General features: G+C 39.5%; 1 non-coding gene across 1 annotated transcript; it reads right to left on the bottom strand.

Moving 5' to 3' along the window:
* Window positions 1-1,371: 1,371 nt before the first annotated feature.
* TRNAA-UGC (transfer RNA alanine (anticodon UGC)) lies at window positions 1,372-1,443 on the bottom strand. Its single transcript has one exon. It is a non-coding gene; the product is annotated as a tRNA-Ala (tRNA).
* Window positions 1,444-16,799: the final 15,356 nt, after the last annotated feature.

The raw sequence follows: 16,799 nt of genomic DNA, 5'->3' as shown, positions 1-16,799 counted from the left end.
GATTTATAACCATAGATCCAGCTATTACAAAAAGAAAAACAAAATTTATGCTTACCTGATACATTTCATTCTTTCCAGGCATGGAGAGTCCACAATTTCATTCCAATTACTAGTGGGATATTCAACTCCTGGCCAGCAGGAGGAGGCAAAGAGCACCCCAGCAAAGCTGTTAAGTGTTACTTCCCTTACCCATAATCCCCAGTCATTCGACCGAAGGAAAATGTAAAAGAAGATAACACAAAGGTATAGAGGTGCCTGAGGTTTATACCAAAAATCAGTGTCTTAAATTAATAAGGGCAGGTCGTGGACTCTCCATGCCTGGAAAGAAAGAAATTTATCAGGTAAGTATACATTTTGTTTTCTTTCCTAAGGCATGGAGAGTCCATGATTCAATTCCAATTACTAGTGGGAACCAATACCCAAGCTAGAGGACACAGAATGAAAGGGAGGGAGAACAAGACAGGTGGACCTAAACAGAAGGCACTACCTCTTGAAAAAAAATTCTCCCAAAGGAAGCCTCAGACGAGGCAAAAGTATCAAATTTGAATTTGAAAAAGGCATGCACAGAGGACAATGTATCCGCCTTGCAAATTTGCTCCACAGAATCTATATTTTTGAAAGTCCAGGAAAAAGAGACAGTCCTAGAGAAATGAGACGTAAATCTCTCAGGAGGTTGTTTTCCAGCTGTCACATAAGCTAACGGAAAACACTTCTCAACCAGAAAGGAAAAGAAGTAGAGGAGTCTTTTTGACCTCTATGCTTAACAAAGAAATCTTAAAAGTAAAATGTGAGTGCATGCACAACATCCAGGTTATGCAAAAGACATTCCTTCTGGAAGAAGGATAGGGATAGAATAAAGAAAAAACAATATCCGGATTAAGACTATGATCCTACACTACCCTAGGAAGAAATCCCAGCTTGGTATGAAAGACTGCCTGATCCGCATGAAGAATAAGGTAAGGCGGAATCACACTGTAAAGTAAAAAGAACTCGGATATCCAACGAGCAGAAGAAATAGAAAAACCTTCCAAGGTAATCAATAAATATCAACAGAATGCATCAGCTCAAACCTTAGTACAAGATTAAGGCTTCAAGAAGGAGCAACAGATTAAACACAAGCCTGATACTGACCAGAACCTGAACAAAAGAGTTAAAAAAAGAAAATTACGCCATGCGTTATGGTAAATCTTAGCGAGAAGCAGGATTACGAGCCTGAAGCTTGGGATCAATGACCCCTCTTGGAGAAGCCACACCTAGCAAAGCTAGGTGCTCAATCTCCAAGCAGTCAGCTTCAGAGAAACCAGGTTTGGGGGAAAGAAGGAACCTTGAAGTAGAAGGTCCTTCCTCACAGGACAATCCAACGGGATTAAATGGAGATGTCGGGGATTGAACCCAGGGCCTCATACATGCAAAGCATGCGCTCTACCACTAAGCTACATCCCCTAATAGGTCTACACTATATCTGCAAACCAGATCCTGCTAGACCAGGCAGGAGCTATAAGAATCACAAGTGCTTTTTTCTGGTTGAGACAAGCAATTAATCGTGGAAGGAGAGTAAACAGAGGAAACAGGGATGCTAGACCGAAGTTCCAATGAACTGCCAGGGCATCTATCAGAACAGCTAGAGGATCACTTGATGTTAAACCGTAGTTTGCAAATTTGACGTTCTGACATGACGCCATCAGATCCAACTCCGGAAACCTCCCGCCTGAGGGTATCATTGAGAATAACTCCAGATGGAGAGTCCACTCCCCAGGAAGAAAAGTCTGCCTGCTCATAAAATCCGCTTCTCAGAAGCCCACCCCTGGAGTGTGGATGTCAGAAAAGAGTCAATCATGAGGTTCTGTCCCTGAAGACTGCGGGAGATCTCCTACATAGCTAAAGAACTCCAAAATTCCCCCTGGTGCTTGATGTAAGCCACCGAGGTGACGTTGTCTGATTGAAATCTGATAAATCAGACCAAGGCTAGTTGAGACCAAGCTGATAAGGCATTGAAAAATGCTGTCAACTCCAAGATGTTTTATGTGAAGAGAGCACTCCTCCTGAGACCAAAGGCCCTAAGTTTCTAGGGAACCCCAAACCGAACCCCAGCCTAGCAGGCTGGCATCCGGTCACAAGCACTCAAGGTCTCAGGAAATCATGAACCCCAAGATAGACAGTCCTGAGAAAACCACTATGAGAGAAAGTCTCTTGTTAGGTGGATCCAGATATATCCTCTGTGAAAGATCTGAGTGGTCTCCGATCCATAGAGTGAGCATGCATAACTGCAGAGGTCTCATATGAAACCGAGCTAATGGAATGGTGTCCATGGAAGACACCATCAGACCAATCATCTCCATGCATTGAGCACTGATGGACGGATAGAAGACTGAAGCAAGAAGAAAAATCCTTGGATTTTCTGACATCCATCAGAAAAATTTATATGGATAGACAATCTAGAATTGTTCTCAAGAAACACACTCTTGTGTCTATTACTATGGAACTTATATCCAGATTCACTGTCCACCCATGGGAAAGTAGAATAGACAACAACAACTCTGCCTGAAATCTTGCTAGTTGACAAGATGACTCTTGAAACAAGATGTCGTCCAGGTAAGACGCCATCACAATTCCTTCTGACCACCATCAAAAGAACCCCTAGGAACTTTGTAAAGATTCGAGAAGTCGTAGTAAGGCCAAAAGGAAGGGCAACAAACTGGAAATGGTTATCCAGAAATGCAAACCTCAAAAACTGGAGATGTTCCCAGTGAATAGGAACATGAAGATATGTGTCCTTTAGTCTATGGTTCTCATGAACTGACCCTCTTGGATCAAGGGAAGAAAGGAACGAAAAGTTTCTATTTAAAGGATGGAACCTTGAGGAATATATTGAGACACTCTAGGTCTAGGAAAGGATGGAAAGTGCTTATCCTGGTTTCAGCAAACCAATATGCCACATCTCCCTTATTTGATAAAATCCTTAACCCATTTCCTCTACAGGAACTGGACTAATCACTCCCAAGGGAAGGTACGTCCTTTACGCAGTTTTAAGAAGGACCTCTCTCTTTACCTGGATAGTAGATAATCTTGACAGAATAAATCTGCCCCTGGGGAAACAAGACTTGAGTTCTATTCGATCCCTGAGAGACTACTTCCACGGCAAAGGAATAAAACCTCCTCCACAAGAGAAGATGAAATTATTATCGGCGAATCCTAAGGATGATGCCAAGAATTATATAGAAACAAATCTATATAAATAAACATATTACCCTGTATAAAACAAAATGTATCCATATGGATAAAGATATAAGCGTCACCCGGGGTGATATATGTCACGGACATAAACATATCTCACCTTACTATGAGATAATATAAAAATTATAAATACATATATTAGTGCCCAAGAACACTAAGAGAAAGGAATGAAACATGAAAATAATACATGGTACAGACCTTAGCTTAATAAGTATCACCCTAAACTGTAAACCTGCACAGATTTCTAAACATTAGGGATGATAGGAATATAACCTGAACTGTTGGGCTAATTTAGAAAGCCAAAGCAGTACAGACATACGCCAATGTACGACAGAACGTCATGCTCATACCATCATGAAAGGAGATGTAGCTGAGAAAAACAGCATATCTTATGCAGACAAATTCTCATACAGAACCCTAGAAATTGCTCTGGGACCGAGAACCACTATTACTGTAAAAAGACAACAGTAAAAGAAAGGTTACAGAAAATATCAGGTGACGGCCCACACCAAAAAATAAAATTAGATATAAGGAACTGCCAAAGAAAAAGGCAGATACTTCCTCAGCTATCAAAAAGATCTCTGAGAACTAAGAAGGTGTATGAATACAAATAAAGTAGAAATTGATGCTGATAAAAGTAAGGAAAACCTTAACTTTGCAAAACAGAGTGAACATCAAAATAAGTCTGTAGATTAAAGGGACACTGAACCCAAATTTTTTCTTTAGTGATTCAGATAGAGCGTGCAATTTTAAGCAACTTTCTAATTTACTCCTTTTATCAAATGTTTTTCATTCTCTTTGTATGTTTAATTGAAAAGCAAGATTGTCAGTTTAGATGCCAGCCCATTTTTGGTGAACAACCTGGGTTGTCCTTGCTGATTGGACAGCACCAATAAACAAGTGCTGTCTATGGTTCTGAACCCAAAAATTGCTGGCTCCTTAGCTTAGATGCCTTCTTTTTCAAATAAAGATAGAAAGAGAACAAAGAAAAGTTGATAATAGGAGTGAATTAGAAAGTTGCTTAAAATTGCATGCTCTATGTGAATCAGGAAAGAAAAAATTTGGGTTCAGTGTCCCTTTAAGAGCTGACCACAAAAGCTCCTATAAAAGACTCATAATTGCTATAAAAACATCATATAGCACACATCTAAATAAATACTCTTCACAGAGAGAAAATATGTCAACAATCCCTTTAATAGATAAAAAACATAATTTATGTAAGAACTTACCTGATAAATTCATTTCTTTCATATTAACAAGAGTCCATGAGCTAGTGACGTATGGGATATACATTCCTACCAGGAGGGGCAAAGTTTCCCAAACCTTAAAATGCCTATAAATACACCCCTCACCACACCCACAAATCAGTTTAACGAATAGCCAAGAAGTGGGGTGATAAGAAAAAAAGTGCGAAGCATATAAAATAAGGAATTGGAATAATTGTGCTTTATACAAAAAAATCATAACCACCACAAAAAAGGGTGGGCCTCATGGACTCTTGTTAATATGAAAGAAATGAATTTATCAGGTAAGTTCTTACATAAATTATGTTTTCTTTCATGTAATTAACAAGAGTCCATGAGCTAGTGACGTATGGGATAATGACTACCCAAGATGTGGATCTTTCCACACAAGAGTCACTAGAGAGGGAGGGATAAAATAAAGACAGCCAATTCCTGCTTAAAATAATCCACACCCAAAATAAAGTTTAACAAAAAACATAAGCAGAAGATTCAAACTGAAACCGCTGCCTGAAGAACTTTTCTACTAAAAACAGAAGCTTCAGAAGAAGAAAATACATCAAAATGGTAGAATTTAGTAAAAGTATGCAAAGAGGACCAAGTTGCTGCTTTGCAGATCTGGTCAACCGAAGCTTCATTCCTAAACGCCCAGGAAGTAGAAACTGACCTAGTAGAATGAGCTGTAATTCTTTGAGGCGGAATTTTACCCGACTCAACATAGGCAAGATAAATTAAAGATTTCAACCAAGATGCCAAAGAAATGGCAGAAGCTTTCTGGCCTTTCCTAGAACCGGAAAAGATAACAAATAGACTAGAAGTCTTACGGAAAGATTTCGTAGCTTCAACATAATATTTCAAAGCTCTAACAACATCCAAAGAATGCAATGATTTCTCCTTAGAATTCTTAGGATTAGGACATAATGAAGGAACCACAATTTCTCTACTAATGTTGTTGGAATTCACAACTTTAGGTAAAAATTCAAAAGAAGTTCGCAACACCGCCTTATCCTGATGAAAAATCAGAAAAGGAGACTCACACGAAAGAGCAGATAATTCAGAAACTCTTCTAGCAGAAGAGATGGCCAAAAGGAACAAAACTTTCCAAGAAAGTAATTTAATGTCCAATGAATGCATAGGTTCAAACGGAGGAGCTTGAAGAGCTCCCAAAACCAAATTCAAACTCCATGGAGGAGAAATTGACTTAATGACAGGTTTTATACGAACCAAAGCTTGTACAAAACAATGAATATCAGGAAGAATAGCAATCTTTCTGTGAAAAAGAACAGAAAGAGCGGAGATTTGTCCTTTCAAAGAACTCGCGGACAAACCCTTATCTAAACCATCCTGAAGAAACTGTAAAATTCTCGGTATTCTAAAAGAATGCCAAGAAAAATGATGAGAAAGACACCAAGAAATATAAGTCTTCCAGACTCTATAATATATCTCTCGAGATACAGATTTACGAGCCTGTAACATAGTATTAATCACGGAGTCAGAGAAACCTCTATGACCAAGAATCAAGCGTTCAATCTCCATACCTTTAAATTTAAGGATTTCAGATCCGGATGGAAAAAAGGACCTTGAGACAGAAGGTCTGGTCTTAACGGAAGAGTCCATGGTTGGCAAGATGCCATCCGGACAAGATCCGCATGCCAAAACCTGTGAGGCCATGCCGGAGCTATTAGCAGAACAAACGAGCATTCCCTCAGAATCTTGGAGATTACTCTTGGAAGAAGAACTAGAGGCGGAAAGATATAGGCAGGATGATACTTCCAAGGAAGTGATAATGCATCCACTGCCTCCGCCTGAGGATCCCGGGATCTGGACAGATACCTGGGAAGTTTCTTGTTTAGATGAGAGGCCATCAGATCTATCTCTGGGAGCCCCCACATTTGAACAATCTGAAGAAATACCTCTGGGTGAAGAGACCATTCGCCCGGATGCAACGTTTGGCGACTGAGATAATCCGCTTCCCAATTGTCTACACCTGGGATATGAACCGCAGAGATTAGACAGGAGCTGGATTCCGCCCAAACCAAAATTCGAGATACTTCTTTCATAGCCAGAGGACTGTGAGTCCCTCCTTGATGATTGATGTATGCCACAGTTGTGACATTGTCTGTCTGAAAACAAATGAACGATTCTCTCTTCAGAAGAGGCCAAAACTGAAGAGCTCTGAAAACTGCACGGAGTTCCAAGATATTGATCGGTAATCTCACCTCCTGAGATTCCCAAACTCCTTGTGCCGTCAGAGATCCCCACACAGCTCCCCAACCTGTGAGACTTGCATCTGTTGAAATTACAGTCCAGGTCGGAAGAACAAAAGAAGCCCCCTGAATTAAACGATGGTGATCTGTCCACCACGTTAGAGAGTGCCGAACAATCGGTTTTAAAGATATTAATTGATATATCTTCGTGTAATCCCTGCACCATTGGTTCAGCATACAGAGCTGAAGAGGTCGCATGTGAAAACGAGCAAAGGGGATCGCGTCCGATGCAGCAGTCATAAGACCTAGAATTTCCATGCATAAGGCTACCGAAGGGAATGATTGAGACTGAAGGTTTCGACAGGCTGTAATCAATTTTAGACGTCTCTTGTCTGTTAAAGACAAAGTCATGGACACTGAATCTATCTGGAAACCCAGAAAGGTTACCCTTGTTTGAGGAATCAAAGAACTTTTTGGTAAATTGATCCTCCAACCATGATCTTGAAGAAACAACACAAGTCGATTCGTATGAGACTCTGCTAAATGTAAAGACGGAGCAAGTACCAAGATATCGTCCAAATAAGGAAATACCACAATACCCTGTTCTCTGATTACAGACAGAAGGGCACCGAGAATCTTTGTGAAAATTCTTGGAGCTGTAGCAAAGCCAAACGGTAGAGCCACAAATTGGTAATGCTTGTCTAGAAAAGAGAATCTCAGGAACTGATAATGATCTGGATGAATCGGAATATGCAGATATGCATCCTGTAAATCTATTGTGGACATATAATTCCCTTGCTGAACAAAAGGCAATATAGTCCTTACAGTTACCATCTTGAACGTTGGTATCCTTACATAACGATTCAATAATTTTAGATCCAGAACTGGTCTGAAGGAATTCTCCTTCTTTGGTACAATGAAGAGATTTGAATAAAACCCCATCCCCTGTTCCGAAACTGGAACTGGCATAATTACTCCAGCCAACTCTAGATCTGAAACACAATTCAGAAATGCTTGAGCTTTCACTGGATTTACTGGGACATGGGAAAGAAAAAATCTCTTTGCAGGAGGTCTCATCTTGAAACCAATTCTGTACCCTTCTGAAACAATGTTCTGAATCCAAAGATTGTGAACAGAACTGATCCAAATTTCTTTGAAAAAACGTAACCTGCCCCCTACCAGCTGAACTGGAATGAGGGCCGTACCTTCATGTGAACTTAGAAGCAGGCTTTGCCTTTCTAGCAGGCTTGGATTTATTCCAGACTGGAGATGGTTTCCAAACTGAAACTGCTCCTGAGGACGAAGGATCAGGCTTTTGTTCTTTGTTGAAACGAAAGGAACGAAAACGATTGTTAGCCCTGTTTTTACCTTTAGACTTTTTATCCTGTGGTAAAAAAGTTCCTTTCCCACCAGTAACAGTTGAAATAATAGAATCCAACTGAGAACCAAATAATTTGTTTCCCTGGAAAGAAATGGAAAGTAGAGTTGATTTAGAAGCCATATCAGCATTCCAAGTCTTAAGCCATAAAGCTCTTCTGGCTAAGATAGCCAGAGACATAAATCTAACATCAACTCTAATAATATCAAAAAATGGCATCACAGATGAAATTATTAGCATGCTGGAGAAGAATAATAATATCATGAGAATCACGATTTGTTACTTGTTGCGCTAGAGTTTCCAACCAAAAAGTTGAAGCTGCAGCAACATCAGCCAATGATATAGCAGGTCTAAGAAGATTACCTGAACATAGATAAGCTTTTCTTAGAAAAGATTCAATTTTTCTATCTAAAGGATCCTTAAACGAGGTACCATCTGATGTAGGAATGGTAGTACGTTTAGCAAGGGTAGAAATAGCCCCATCAACTTTAGGGATTTTGTCCCAAAATTCTAATCTGTCAGGCGGAACAGGATATAATTGCTTAAAACGTTTAGAAGGAGTAAATGAATTACCCAATCTATCCCATTCCTTAGCAATTACTGCAGAAATAGCATTAGGAACAGGAAAGACTTCTGGAATAACCGCAGGAGCTTTAAAAACCTTATCCAAACGTATAGAATTAGTATCAAGAGGACTAGAATCCTCTATTTCTAAAGCAATTAGTACTTCTTTAAGTAAAAAGCGAATAAATTCCATCTTAAATAAATATGAAGATTTATCAGCATCAATCTCTGAGACAGAATCCTCTGAACCAGAAGAGTCCAAAGAATCAGAATGATGGTGTTCATTTAAAAATTCATCTGTAGAGAGAGAAGATTTAAAAGACTTTTTACGTTTACTAGAAGGAGAAATAACAGACAAAGCCTTCTTTATGGATTCAGAAACAAAATCTCTTATGTTATCAGGAACATTCTGCACCTTAGATGTTGAGGGAACTGCAACAGGCAATGGTACATCACTAAAGGAAATATTATCTGCATTAACAAGTTTGTCATGACATTTAATACAAACAACAGCTGGAGGAATAGCTACCAAAAGTTTACAGCAGATACACTTAGCTTTGGTAGATCCAGCAGGCAGAGGTTTTCCTGTAGTATCTTCTGGCTCAGATGCAACGTGAGACATCTTGCAATATGTAAGAGAAAAAACAACATATAAAGCAAAATAGATCAAATTCCTTATAAGACAGTTTCAGGAATGGGAAAAAAATGCCAAACATCAAGCTTCTAGCAACCAGAAGCAAATGAAAAATGAGACTGAAATAATGTGGAGACAAAAGTGACGCCCATATTTTTTGGCGCCAAATAAGACGCCCACATTATTTGGCGCCTAAATGCTTTTGGCGCCAAAAATGACGCCACATCCGGAACGCCGACATTTTTGGCGCAAAATAACGTCAAAAAAATGACGCAACTTCCGGCGACACGTATGACGCCGGAAACGGAAATGAATTTTTGCGCCAAAAAAGTCCGCGCCAAGAATGACGCAATAAAATGAAGCATTTTCAGCCCCCGCGAGCCTAACAGCCCACAGGGAAAAAAGTCAAATTTTTGAGGTAAGAAAAATATGATAATTAAAGCATAATCCCAAATATGAAACTGACTGTCTGGAAATAAGGAAAGTTGAACATTCTGAGTCAAGGCAAATAAATGTTTGAATACATATATTTAGAACTTTATAAATAAAGTGCCCAACCATAGCTTAGAGTGTCACAGAAAATAAGACTTACTTACCCCAGGACACTCATCTACATGTTTGTAGAAAGCCAAACCAGTACTGAAACGAGAATCAGTAGAGGAAATGGTAAATATAAGAGTATATCGTCGATCTGAAAAGGGAGGTAAGAGATGAATCTCTACGACCGATAACAGAGAACCTTATGAAATAGACCCCGTAGAAGGAGATCACTGCATTCAATAGGCAATACTCTCCTCACATCCCTCTGACATTCACTGCACGCTGAGAGGAAAACCGGGCTCCAACTTGCTGCGGAGCGCATATCAACGTAGAATCTAGCACAAACTTACTTCACCACCTCCCTTGGAGGCAAAGTTTGTAAAACTGATTTGTGGGTGTGGTGAGGGGTGTATTTATAGGCATTTTAAGGTTTGGGAAACTTTGCCCCTCCTGGTAGGAATGTATATCCCATACGTCACTAGCTCATGGACTCTTGTTAATTACATGAAAGAAAGGAAGTACAAATTTATTGCAATAGGAATATGCCGCAGAGTAATATGTACAACTTGAGAGAGAAACCTGAGCAGAGATAGGGAAAAATAGAGTACAGTGAAGTATATCTCCTATACTGTACAAACTTTCATATATGCAGTAACTCCATATAGTTATAAAAAACTATTTAGGGAGCAGCAGAGACTGACACACATAGACCGAATCACCGCACTGTAGTCACAGCCGGCTCTGTATTACACCCCCATGTCTCTACAAGGAGCTCCGTATACATTAAAAACTACTAGCGAGAAGCAGGCTCTCGATATGTAAAGAGCAGCCAAGATTGTCACACAGAGACCGCACCAGTTATAGTCGGCTCTGTTATCTCACTCACATTCACTGTAATAAGCTCCCCATAGACCCGTAGCTCTAAAAGATCCGGTGTTCTGGTAAGAGGGGGAACTTTTGAAAAGAGCGAACCATGTCACTTCCTGTGACGTTTCATCAGTTGTTTCACACATTTTGGACCTAATGCGCATGCGTGCCAGCGTCATCACATACCTGGCCGCATACGTCACTGCTAAAATATTTAGAGCTGTGAAATTCAGGAACCCCTTCTAGAGCGCATGTGTGGGATTTTGTATCACAAATGGTGGGTTCATGGAAAGCTGTTTACTAGGCTCCTCGGCAATATTCGGAACTCTGCCCCCCACTGAAACTACTCCCATTACTACTACTACTGTAAAGCTGAGTCTCCGTGCTTGTGCATGAGAAACAGCCTCCCACCCCCCCGATACTCGGCTATAGCCACTACTTCTTCTGATGATCCAATGCAACTTTTCACAGGCTCCGTTCAATGTCATTAACTTTCATTACATCTCCAGAACACCGGCACTTAGAAAGAACCCCTGCGAAAAAGGACTTACCACCTCCCGGGATTCATCTGTAAAGAAAAACATGATCATTCCCAGGTGCCTTCCGACGCTGCCTACAAAGTGGCTGCAGCACTCCGAGTAAATTGGGTTAAACAACAAGTTCCCTAATGCTGACAAACCACACGAAAAACAATGGCGCTGCGTCACTAAGTAAACGATCTGTCCCAAACAGCACACTTCCTTCACAGTTGCATAAGGAAGCAAAATAGGCATATAGATAGTATAAAACCCTATCTCCCTTAATAAAAATGGGCCACCCTGCTATGTCGAAACAACTCCAAACTGCTCAAAGCCCTATTATCCAAACCAAGTATAAATAAACTTCCAGACCCAAAACAAGGGACTTCGGTCACCCCATGACAATGTAGTCCTGAGCTATTAGCCAGCTTGAGAGAAAGCTATTAGCCAACTTGAGACCCCTCTAGGGTCACTGCTGTAGAGAAGATACAGCATCTCCAGGTTTAGTCAGTGTCATCATACATCTAACAGGGACCTGGGCAGAAAGAAAGAACAGACTAACCAACCCTGGCTTTCTATATAGGAGTAGCAATAATGTTAGAAATAAAGCAAAGACAACCTTGCCACCTTCTAACTGCTAAAAGCCACCATTACTCTTACTAAAGAGATTGACATGGACACAGCAAAGCCCCTAATCCTTGCTTGCACTGAAAAGTACCCATTAAAGGATTAAATATCTTCAGACACCATCTTCGCACATCCTCCCTTGACAGAGGCAAAGAGAATGACTGGGGATTATGGGTAAGGGAAGTGACACTTAACAGCTTTGCTGGGGTGCTCTTGCCTCATCCTGCTGGCCAGGAGTTGAATATCCCACTAGTAATTGGAATGAAATCGTGGACTCTCCATGCCTTAGGAAAGAAAAAGAAAATTTTCCATTTTCACTCCGGACAAACAACAATATCACTCTTTCTTTTTCACTACCTCGCAACCTACAAATTGGCGAGATTAAAAACAGTGAATATTATATGCGCCACTTTTCATAAATATGAGAACAAATATATATACCTGTATATACGCACATTTTAAAATGCCAATAGAGATTACTATAAGAATTAGGCATTTCTACACAACTTATTTGCATATATTAAAGACTTGCGAATGATTATGAGTCAATTTGTTCGCACATATGAAAAGCTTTAATTTTTTGGGGCATAACTCTTTATTAATATGGTGATATCATTCATGAGCTTTTTTTGACGACAAACGTGAGAATTTTCTTATTCTCACTTTGACAAATGTTGCCCTTAGAATAGGTAAGTAGTTGCGTCAGTTTTATGGGATATAAGTTGTTAGTGATTTAAAATAGCTTCTGAGATCTGTGGGTCTTAGCGACAAAACTAAGTTATAATATATTTTATTGTACTATTATCACTAAGACGACTACACTGTATAAACAATTAACCAGTTTCCATTCAGGAAAGTTCATTGCATCCACTCAAAGATGCTACCAGGACTTCAGGAATAGTTCAGCACTATACTCTTAAAGGGTCAGAAAAGTAAGAATGAAACTTTCATGATTTCAAGAAACAACATTCTAATTCATGTCTATTATTTTATTTGCTTTGTTCTCTTACTATCCTTTTATTGAAAATAATACCTAGATAGGCTCAGAAGCAGCTGATTGTTGGCTGCACATATAGGCCTCCTGTCTTTAGTTCATTTGATGTGTTCAGATAACTCCCAGTAGTGCTGCACCTTCAACAAAGAATGCCAAGAGACTGAAGAAAATTAGATATTAGAAGTAAATTGAAAAGTTGAATTATGAAAGACAAACTTTGGGAACCACACTGCCAGTAAAATAGGTTTGAAAAATGTTTGTGCACCCTCTAGAGCAGGGGTCAACAACCTTAGCACCCCAGATGTTTTGGAACTACATTTCCCATGATGCTCAGCCACACTTTAGGCTGGCTGAGTGCCAAGGTTGCTAACACCTGCTCTAGAGCAGACATCTTCAAAAACTTAGCCCTCCAGAGGTTTTGGAACTACATTTCCCATGATGCTTAGCAAGCATATCAGATGGCTGAGCATCATGGGAAATGTAGCTCCAAAACCTCTGGAGGGCCAGGTTTGAGGAAGTCTGCTCTAGACCACTGGTTTTCAAACCTGTCCTCAGGCCTCAATAATAGGTCACATTTTGAGGATATCTGAACTGGAGGGAGGCCTGAGGACAGGTTTGAAAACCAGTGCTCTAGAGAATTATAGGAAAATATTTAATGTTTATTCCAATGAAAGTCCCTTGAAGGGACATTAAACCCAAAAAAAGAATTATGATTCAAATAGAGGATTCCAACATTCCAATTTACTACTATTATCAAATTGGCTTCATTCTTTAGATATCCTTTGTTGAAGAAATAGTAATGCAGATGCCAATCACACGAGGCGTCTGTGTGCAGCCACCAATCAGCAGCTAATGAGTCTATCTAGATATGCTTTTCAGAATATATATAAAGAGAATGAAGCAAATTAGATAATAGAAGTGAATTAGAAAGTTGTTTAAAATGACATGCTCTTTCTAAATCATGAAAGAAAAAATATGGGTTTCATGTCCCTTTAACATCACAACTCAAATGGTGGAATTCATCACAGGAGCAAATTGCAAGTCACTCTCCATCAGTGGTGGTTCTATGGGGTTGCTATGCACCTCTGAACGCACATGTAGCATCCTCATTAAACTTCAAAGGACTCCATATATTATAGGCATGGTTACAAGTGACGAGCTAATGTAAGCGCAATATTGTGAACGCATTAACTAGTGAGCATAATGCAAGTTGAAAGTAAATAAAAAATAATGTCAACCCCTTATTTCTTATGGGACACTGAACCCAAATTTTGTCTTTCGTGATTCAGATAGAGCATGCAATTTTAAGCAACTTTCTAATTTACTCCTATTATACATGTTTCTCCGTTCTCTTGCTATCCTTATTTGAAAAAGAAGGCATTTAAGGTTTTTTTTGGGTTCAGAACTATGGAAAGCACTTTTTTATTGGTAGATGGATTTATCCACCAATTAGCAAGGACAACCCAGGTTGTTCACCAAAAATGGGCCGGCATCTAAACTTACATTCTTGCATTTCAAATAAAGATACCAAGAGAATGAAGAAATTTTGATAATAGGAGTAAATTAGAAAGTTGATTAAAATTGCATGCTCTATCTGAATCCCAAAAGAAAAAAATTGTGTTCAGTGTCCCTTTAACCATAGAATAGTAGATAGTGCTACTGCTACAAGCCAATAAATATATATATATATATAAATACATATCTGTGTGTGTGTATATATATATAGGGTCATGGCAAGCCAAGAACAAAAGTAAAGCTAACAAACTGATTAATCATCAAGTATATTGCTGGATATAGCTATTGAATGGTGTAATTTTTTAACTCTTTTCTGCCATCAGAATAACTGTATGAGCGAGGGAAGGATTTTTTTTTTTATATAATTTATTTATTAATTTATTCCTTAAATGGGTCAATTGTAAGGAAAGAATAGAGCAAAATTAGTGATTTTTTGTATTCTTCTGAATTTTAATGCAAGTCTAGGGGTCAATTTAATATTGTGCGGACGGACATGATACGGTGTGCCGTGTCATGTCCGCCGCACATCGCGCGCATTTATCATTGCACCAGCAGTTCTTGTGAACTGCTGGTGCAATGCCGCCCCCTGCAGATTTGCGTAGCAGGGGGTGTCAATCAACCCGATCGTATTCGATTGGGCTGATTGCTGTCTGCCACCTCAGAGGTGGCGGACGAGTTAACGAGCAGTGGTCTTAGGACCGCAGCTTCTTAACTTCCGCTTCAGGGGGAACTGAAGCGGAGTGGGTCGGAAGCAGCATCCGCTGCTTCATAAATCGACCCCCTAGTGTCTATCGCCACAACACCATCAATGTGAACCTGTCACAGTGAAATTATTACATTATTCTTTACATTATTTAAAAGTGAAATTTATGATCAGTGTATATTTTGCACTATTCAGATATTTGGAAACCTGCTTAATATTTCAATGGGCTTTTTGTTCCAACCCCCTTGTCAGATTTTTGACATTTTGTGCGAATGAATTTTGGTATTTTGGAGACGACATACAGACCAAATATTGAACCTTTATTTATAAAATAAAAAGATTAGCCCTATTACACCATATCTATTGTGCCACAAATACTGCAGACGAAAAATTATATTATGTCATATTATGTCCATCAGTAGTTAAAGAGACAGTCTACACCTTAGTCATCTTAAAGTCTTACCATAGATTAAGCTGCAAATAGCCTCCTGCACCTTTTTATATCATGCAGAAGGAACGGTAAAAAAGTTATTTTATACTGAATATTGTTTCTGGCCAATTTAAAATGGCTACCAAGTTCTGCCCTGTGTTGACATCACAATCTGGTCTACATCTAGGCACTCTGCTTAATAGCATTGACAGTCTGTTGGATTCAACTAGTGAGCCTTTTTGTGATTGGACACCATATACAGACAAGATTGTGATGTCATCAGTGGGTGGAGCTTGGCATCCATTTCAAAGTGGCCAGAAACAATATTAATTTTAAAATAACTTTTTTTACCATTCCTGCTGCATGGTATAGAAAAGGGGCAGGAGGCTATTTGTAGCTTAACCCGTTGAGTTTCCCACTCTGGTGCTAACGACAGCTCAGAGCCGTCGCTAGCACTCTCCCACCTTGAGGGAGATCTGGGGGCTCCTACCAGCTCCTACCCCGGCGATCGTGCCTGTATAGTGACAGGCATCACTGGGGCTTCACGTTTTGCATGGTGACGTCACATGCAATGATGTGATGACGTCACCGCACAACTTTATTAACAAAATGACAATGTTAAGTATAGGAAAAAGGGGCATGCTGCTTAGAAGCCTGTATCTCAGGCATCTAAGCAGCTACAGACCCCCAAGACCCACGGTTGGAAAGTTAATCGCTCTTGGGATCTGGGGGGAAAGAAAGAAAAAGTAAAAAAAAAAAATATTAAAAAATAATAATAATTAAAACAGCTTAGCACCCAGGTGGGAAAGTGCTTAGCACTCAAAGGGTAGGGACACTCGAGTCAAAATTAAACTTTTATGATTCAGATAGAGCATGCAAATTTAAACAACTTTCCAATTTACAATGTGCACAGTCTTTTTATATTTAAATTTTTGAGTCACCAACTCCTACTGAGCATGTGCATGAATTCCCAGAATAAACATATATACATTTGTAATTGGCTGATAGCTGTCACATGGTACGTATATGCATTTGTGATTGGCTGATGGCTGTCACATGGTACAGGGGGAGTGGAAATAGACATAACTTTTAAAATTGTTAGGAAAAAAATCTACTACTCATTTGAAGTTCAGACTAAGTGCTGTTGCCTTGTCTTGTTATCTTGCATTTGTTGATTATGCAAATCTACTGTGTGTACTGGTCCTTTAATCTAAAGGTAAGACTTTAAGATGACTAAGGTGTAGACTGTCCCTTTAAACCAGATAAGGCTCAAACATCCTGTGCTGTGTTTCAGTATAGTGCTCTACCAGATGGCATCAGTGAATGTGGTAACAGCTATCTAAATGG

This window comes from Bombina bombina, chromosome 7 (genome assembly GCF_027579735.1).
Source record: "Bombina bombina isolate aBomBom1 chromosome 7, aBomBom1.pri, whole genome shotgun sequence".
In the NCBI taxonomy this organism is placed as follows: Eukaryota; Metazoa; Chordata; class Amphibia; order Anura; family Bombinatoridae; genus Bombina; species Bombina bombina.
This window is presented reverse-complemented; position numbering and strand designations above follow the sequence as displayed.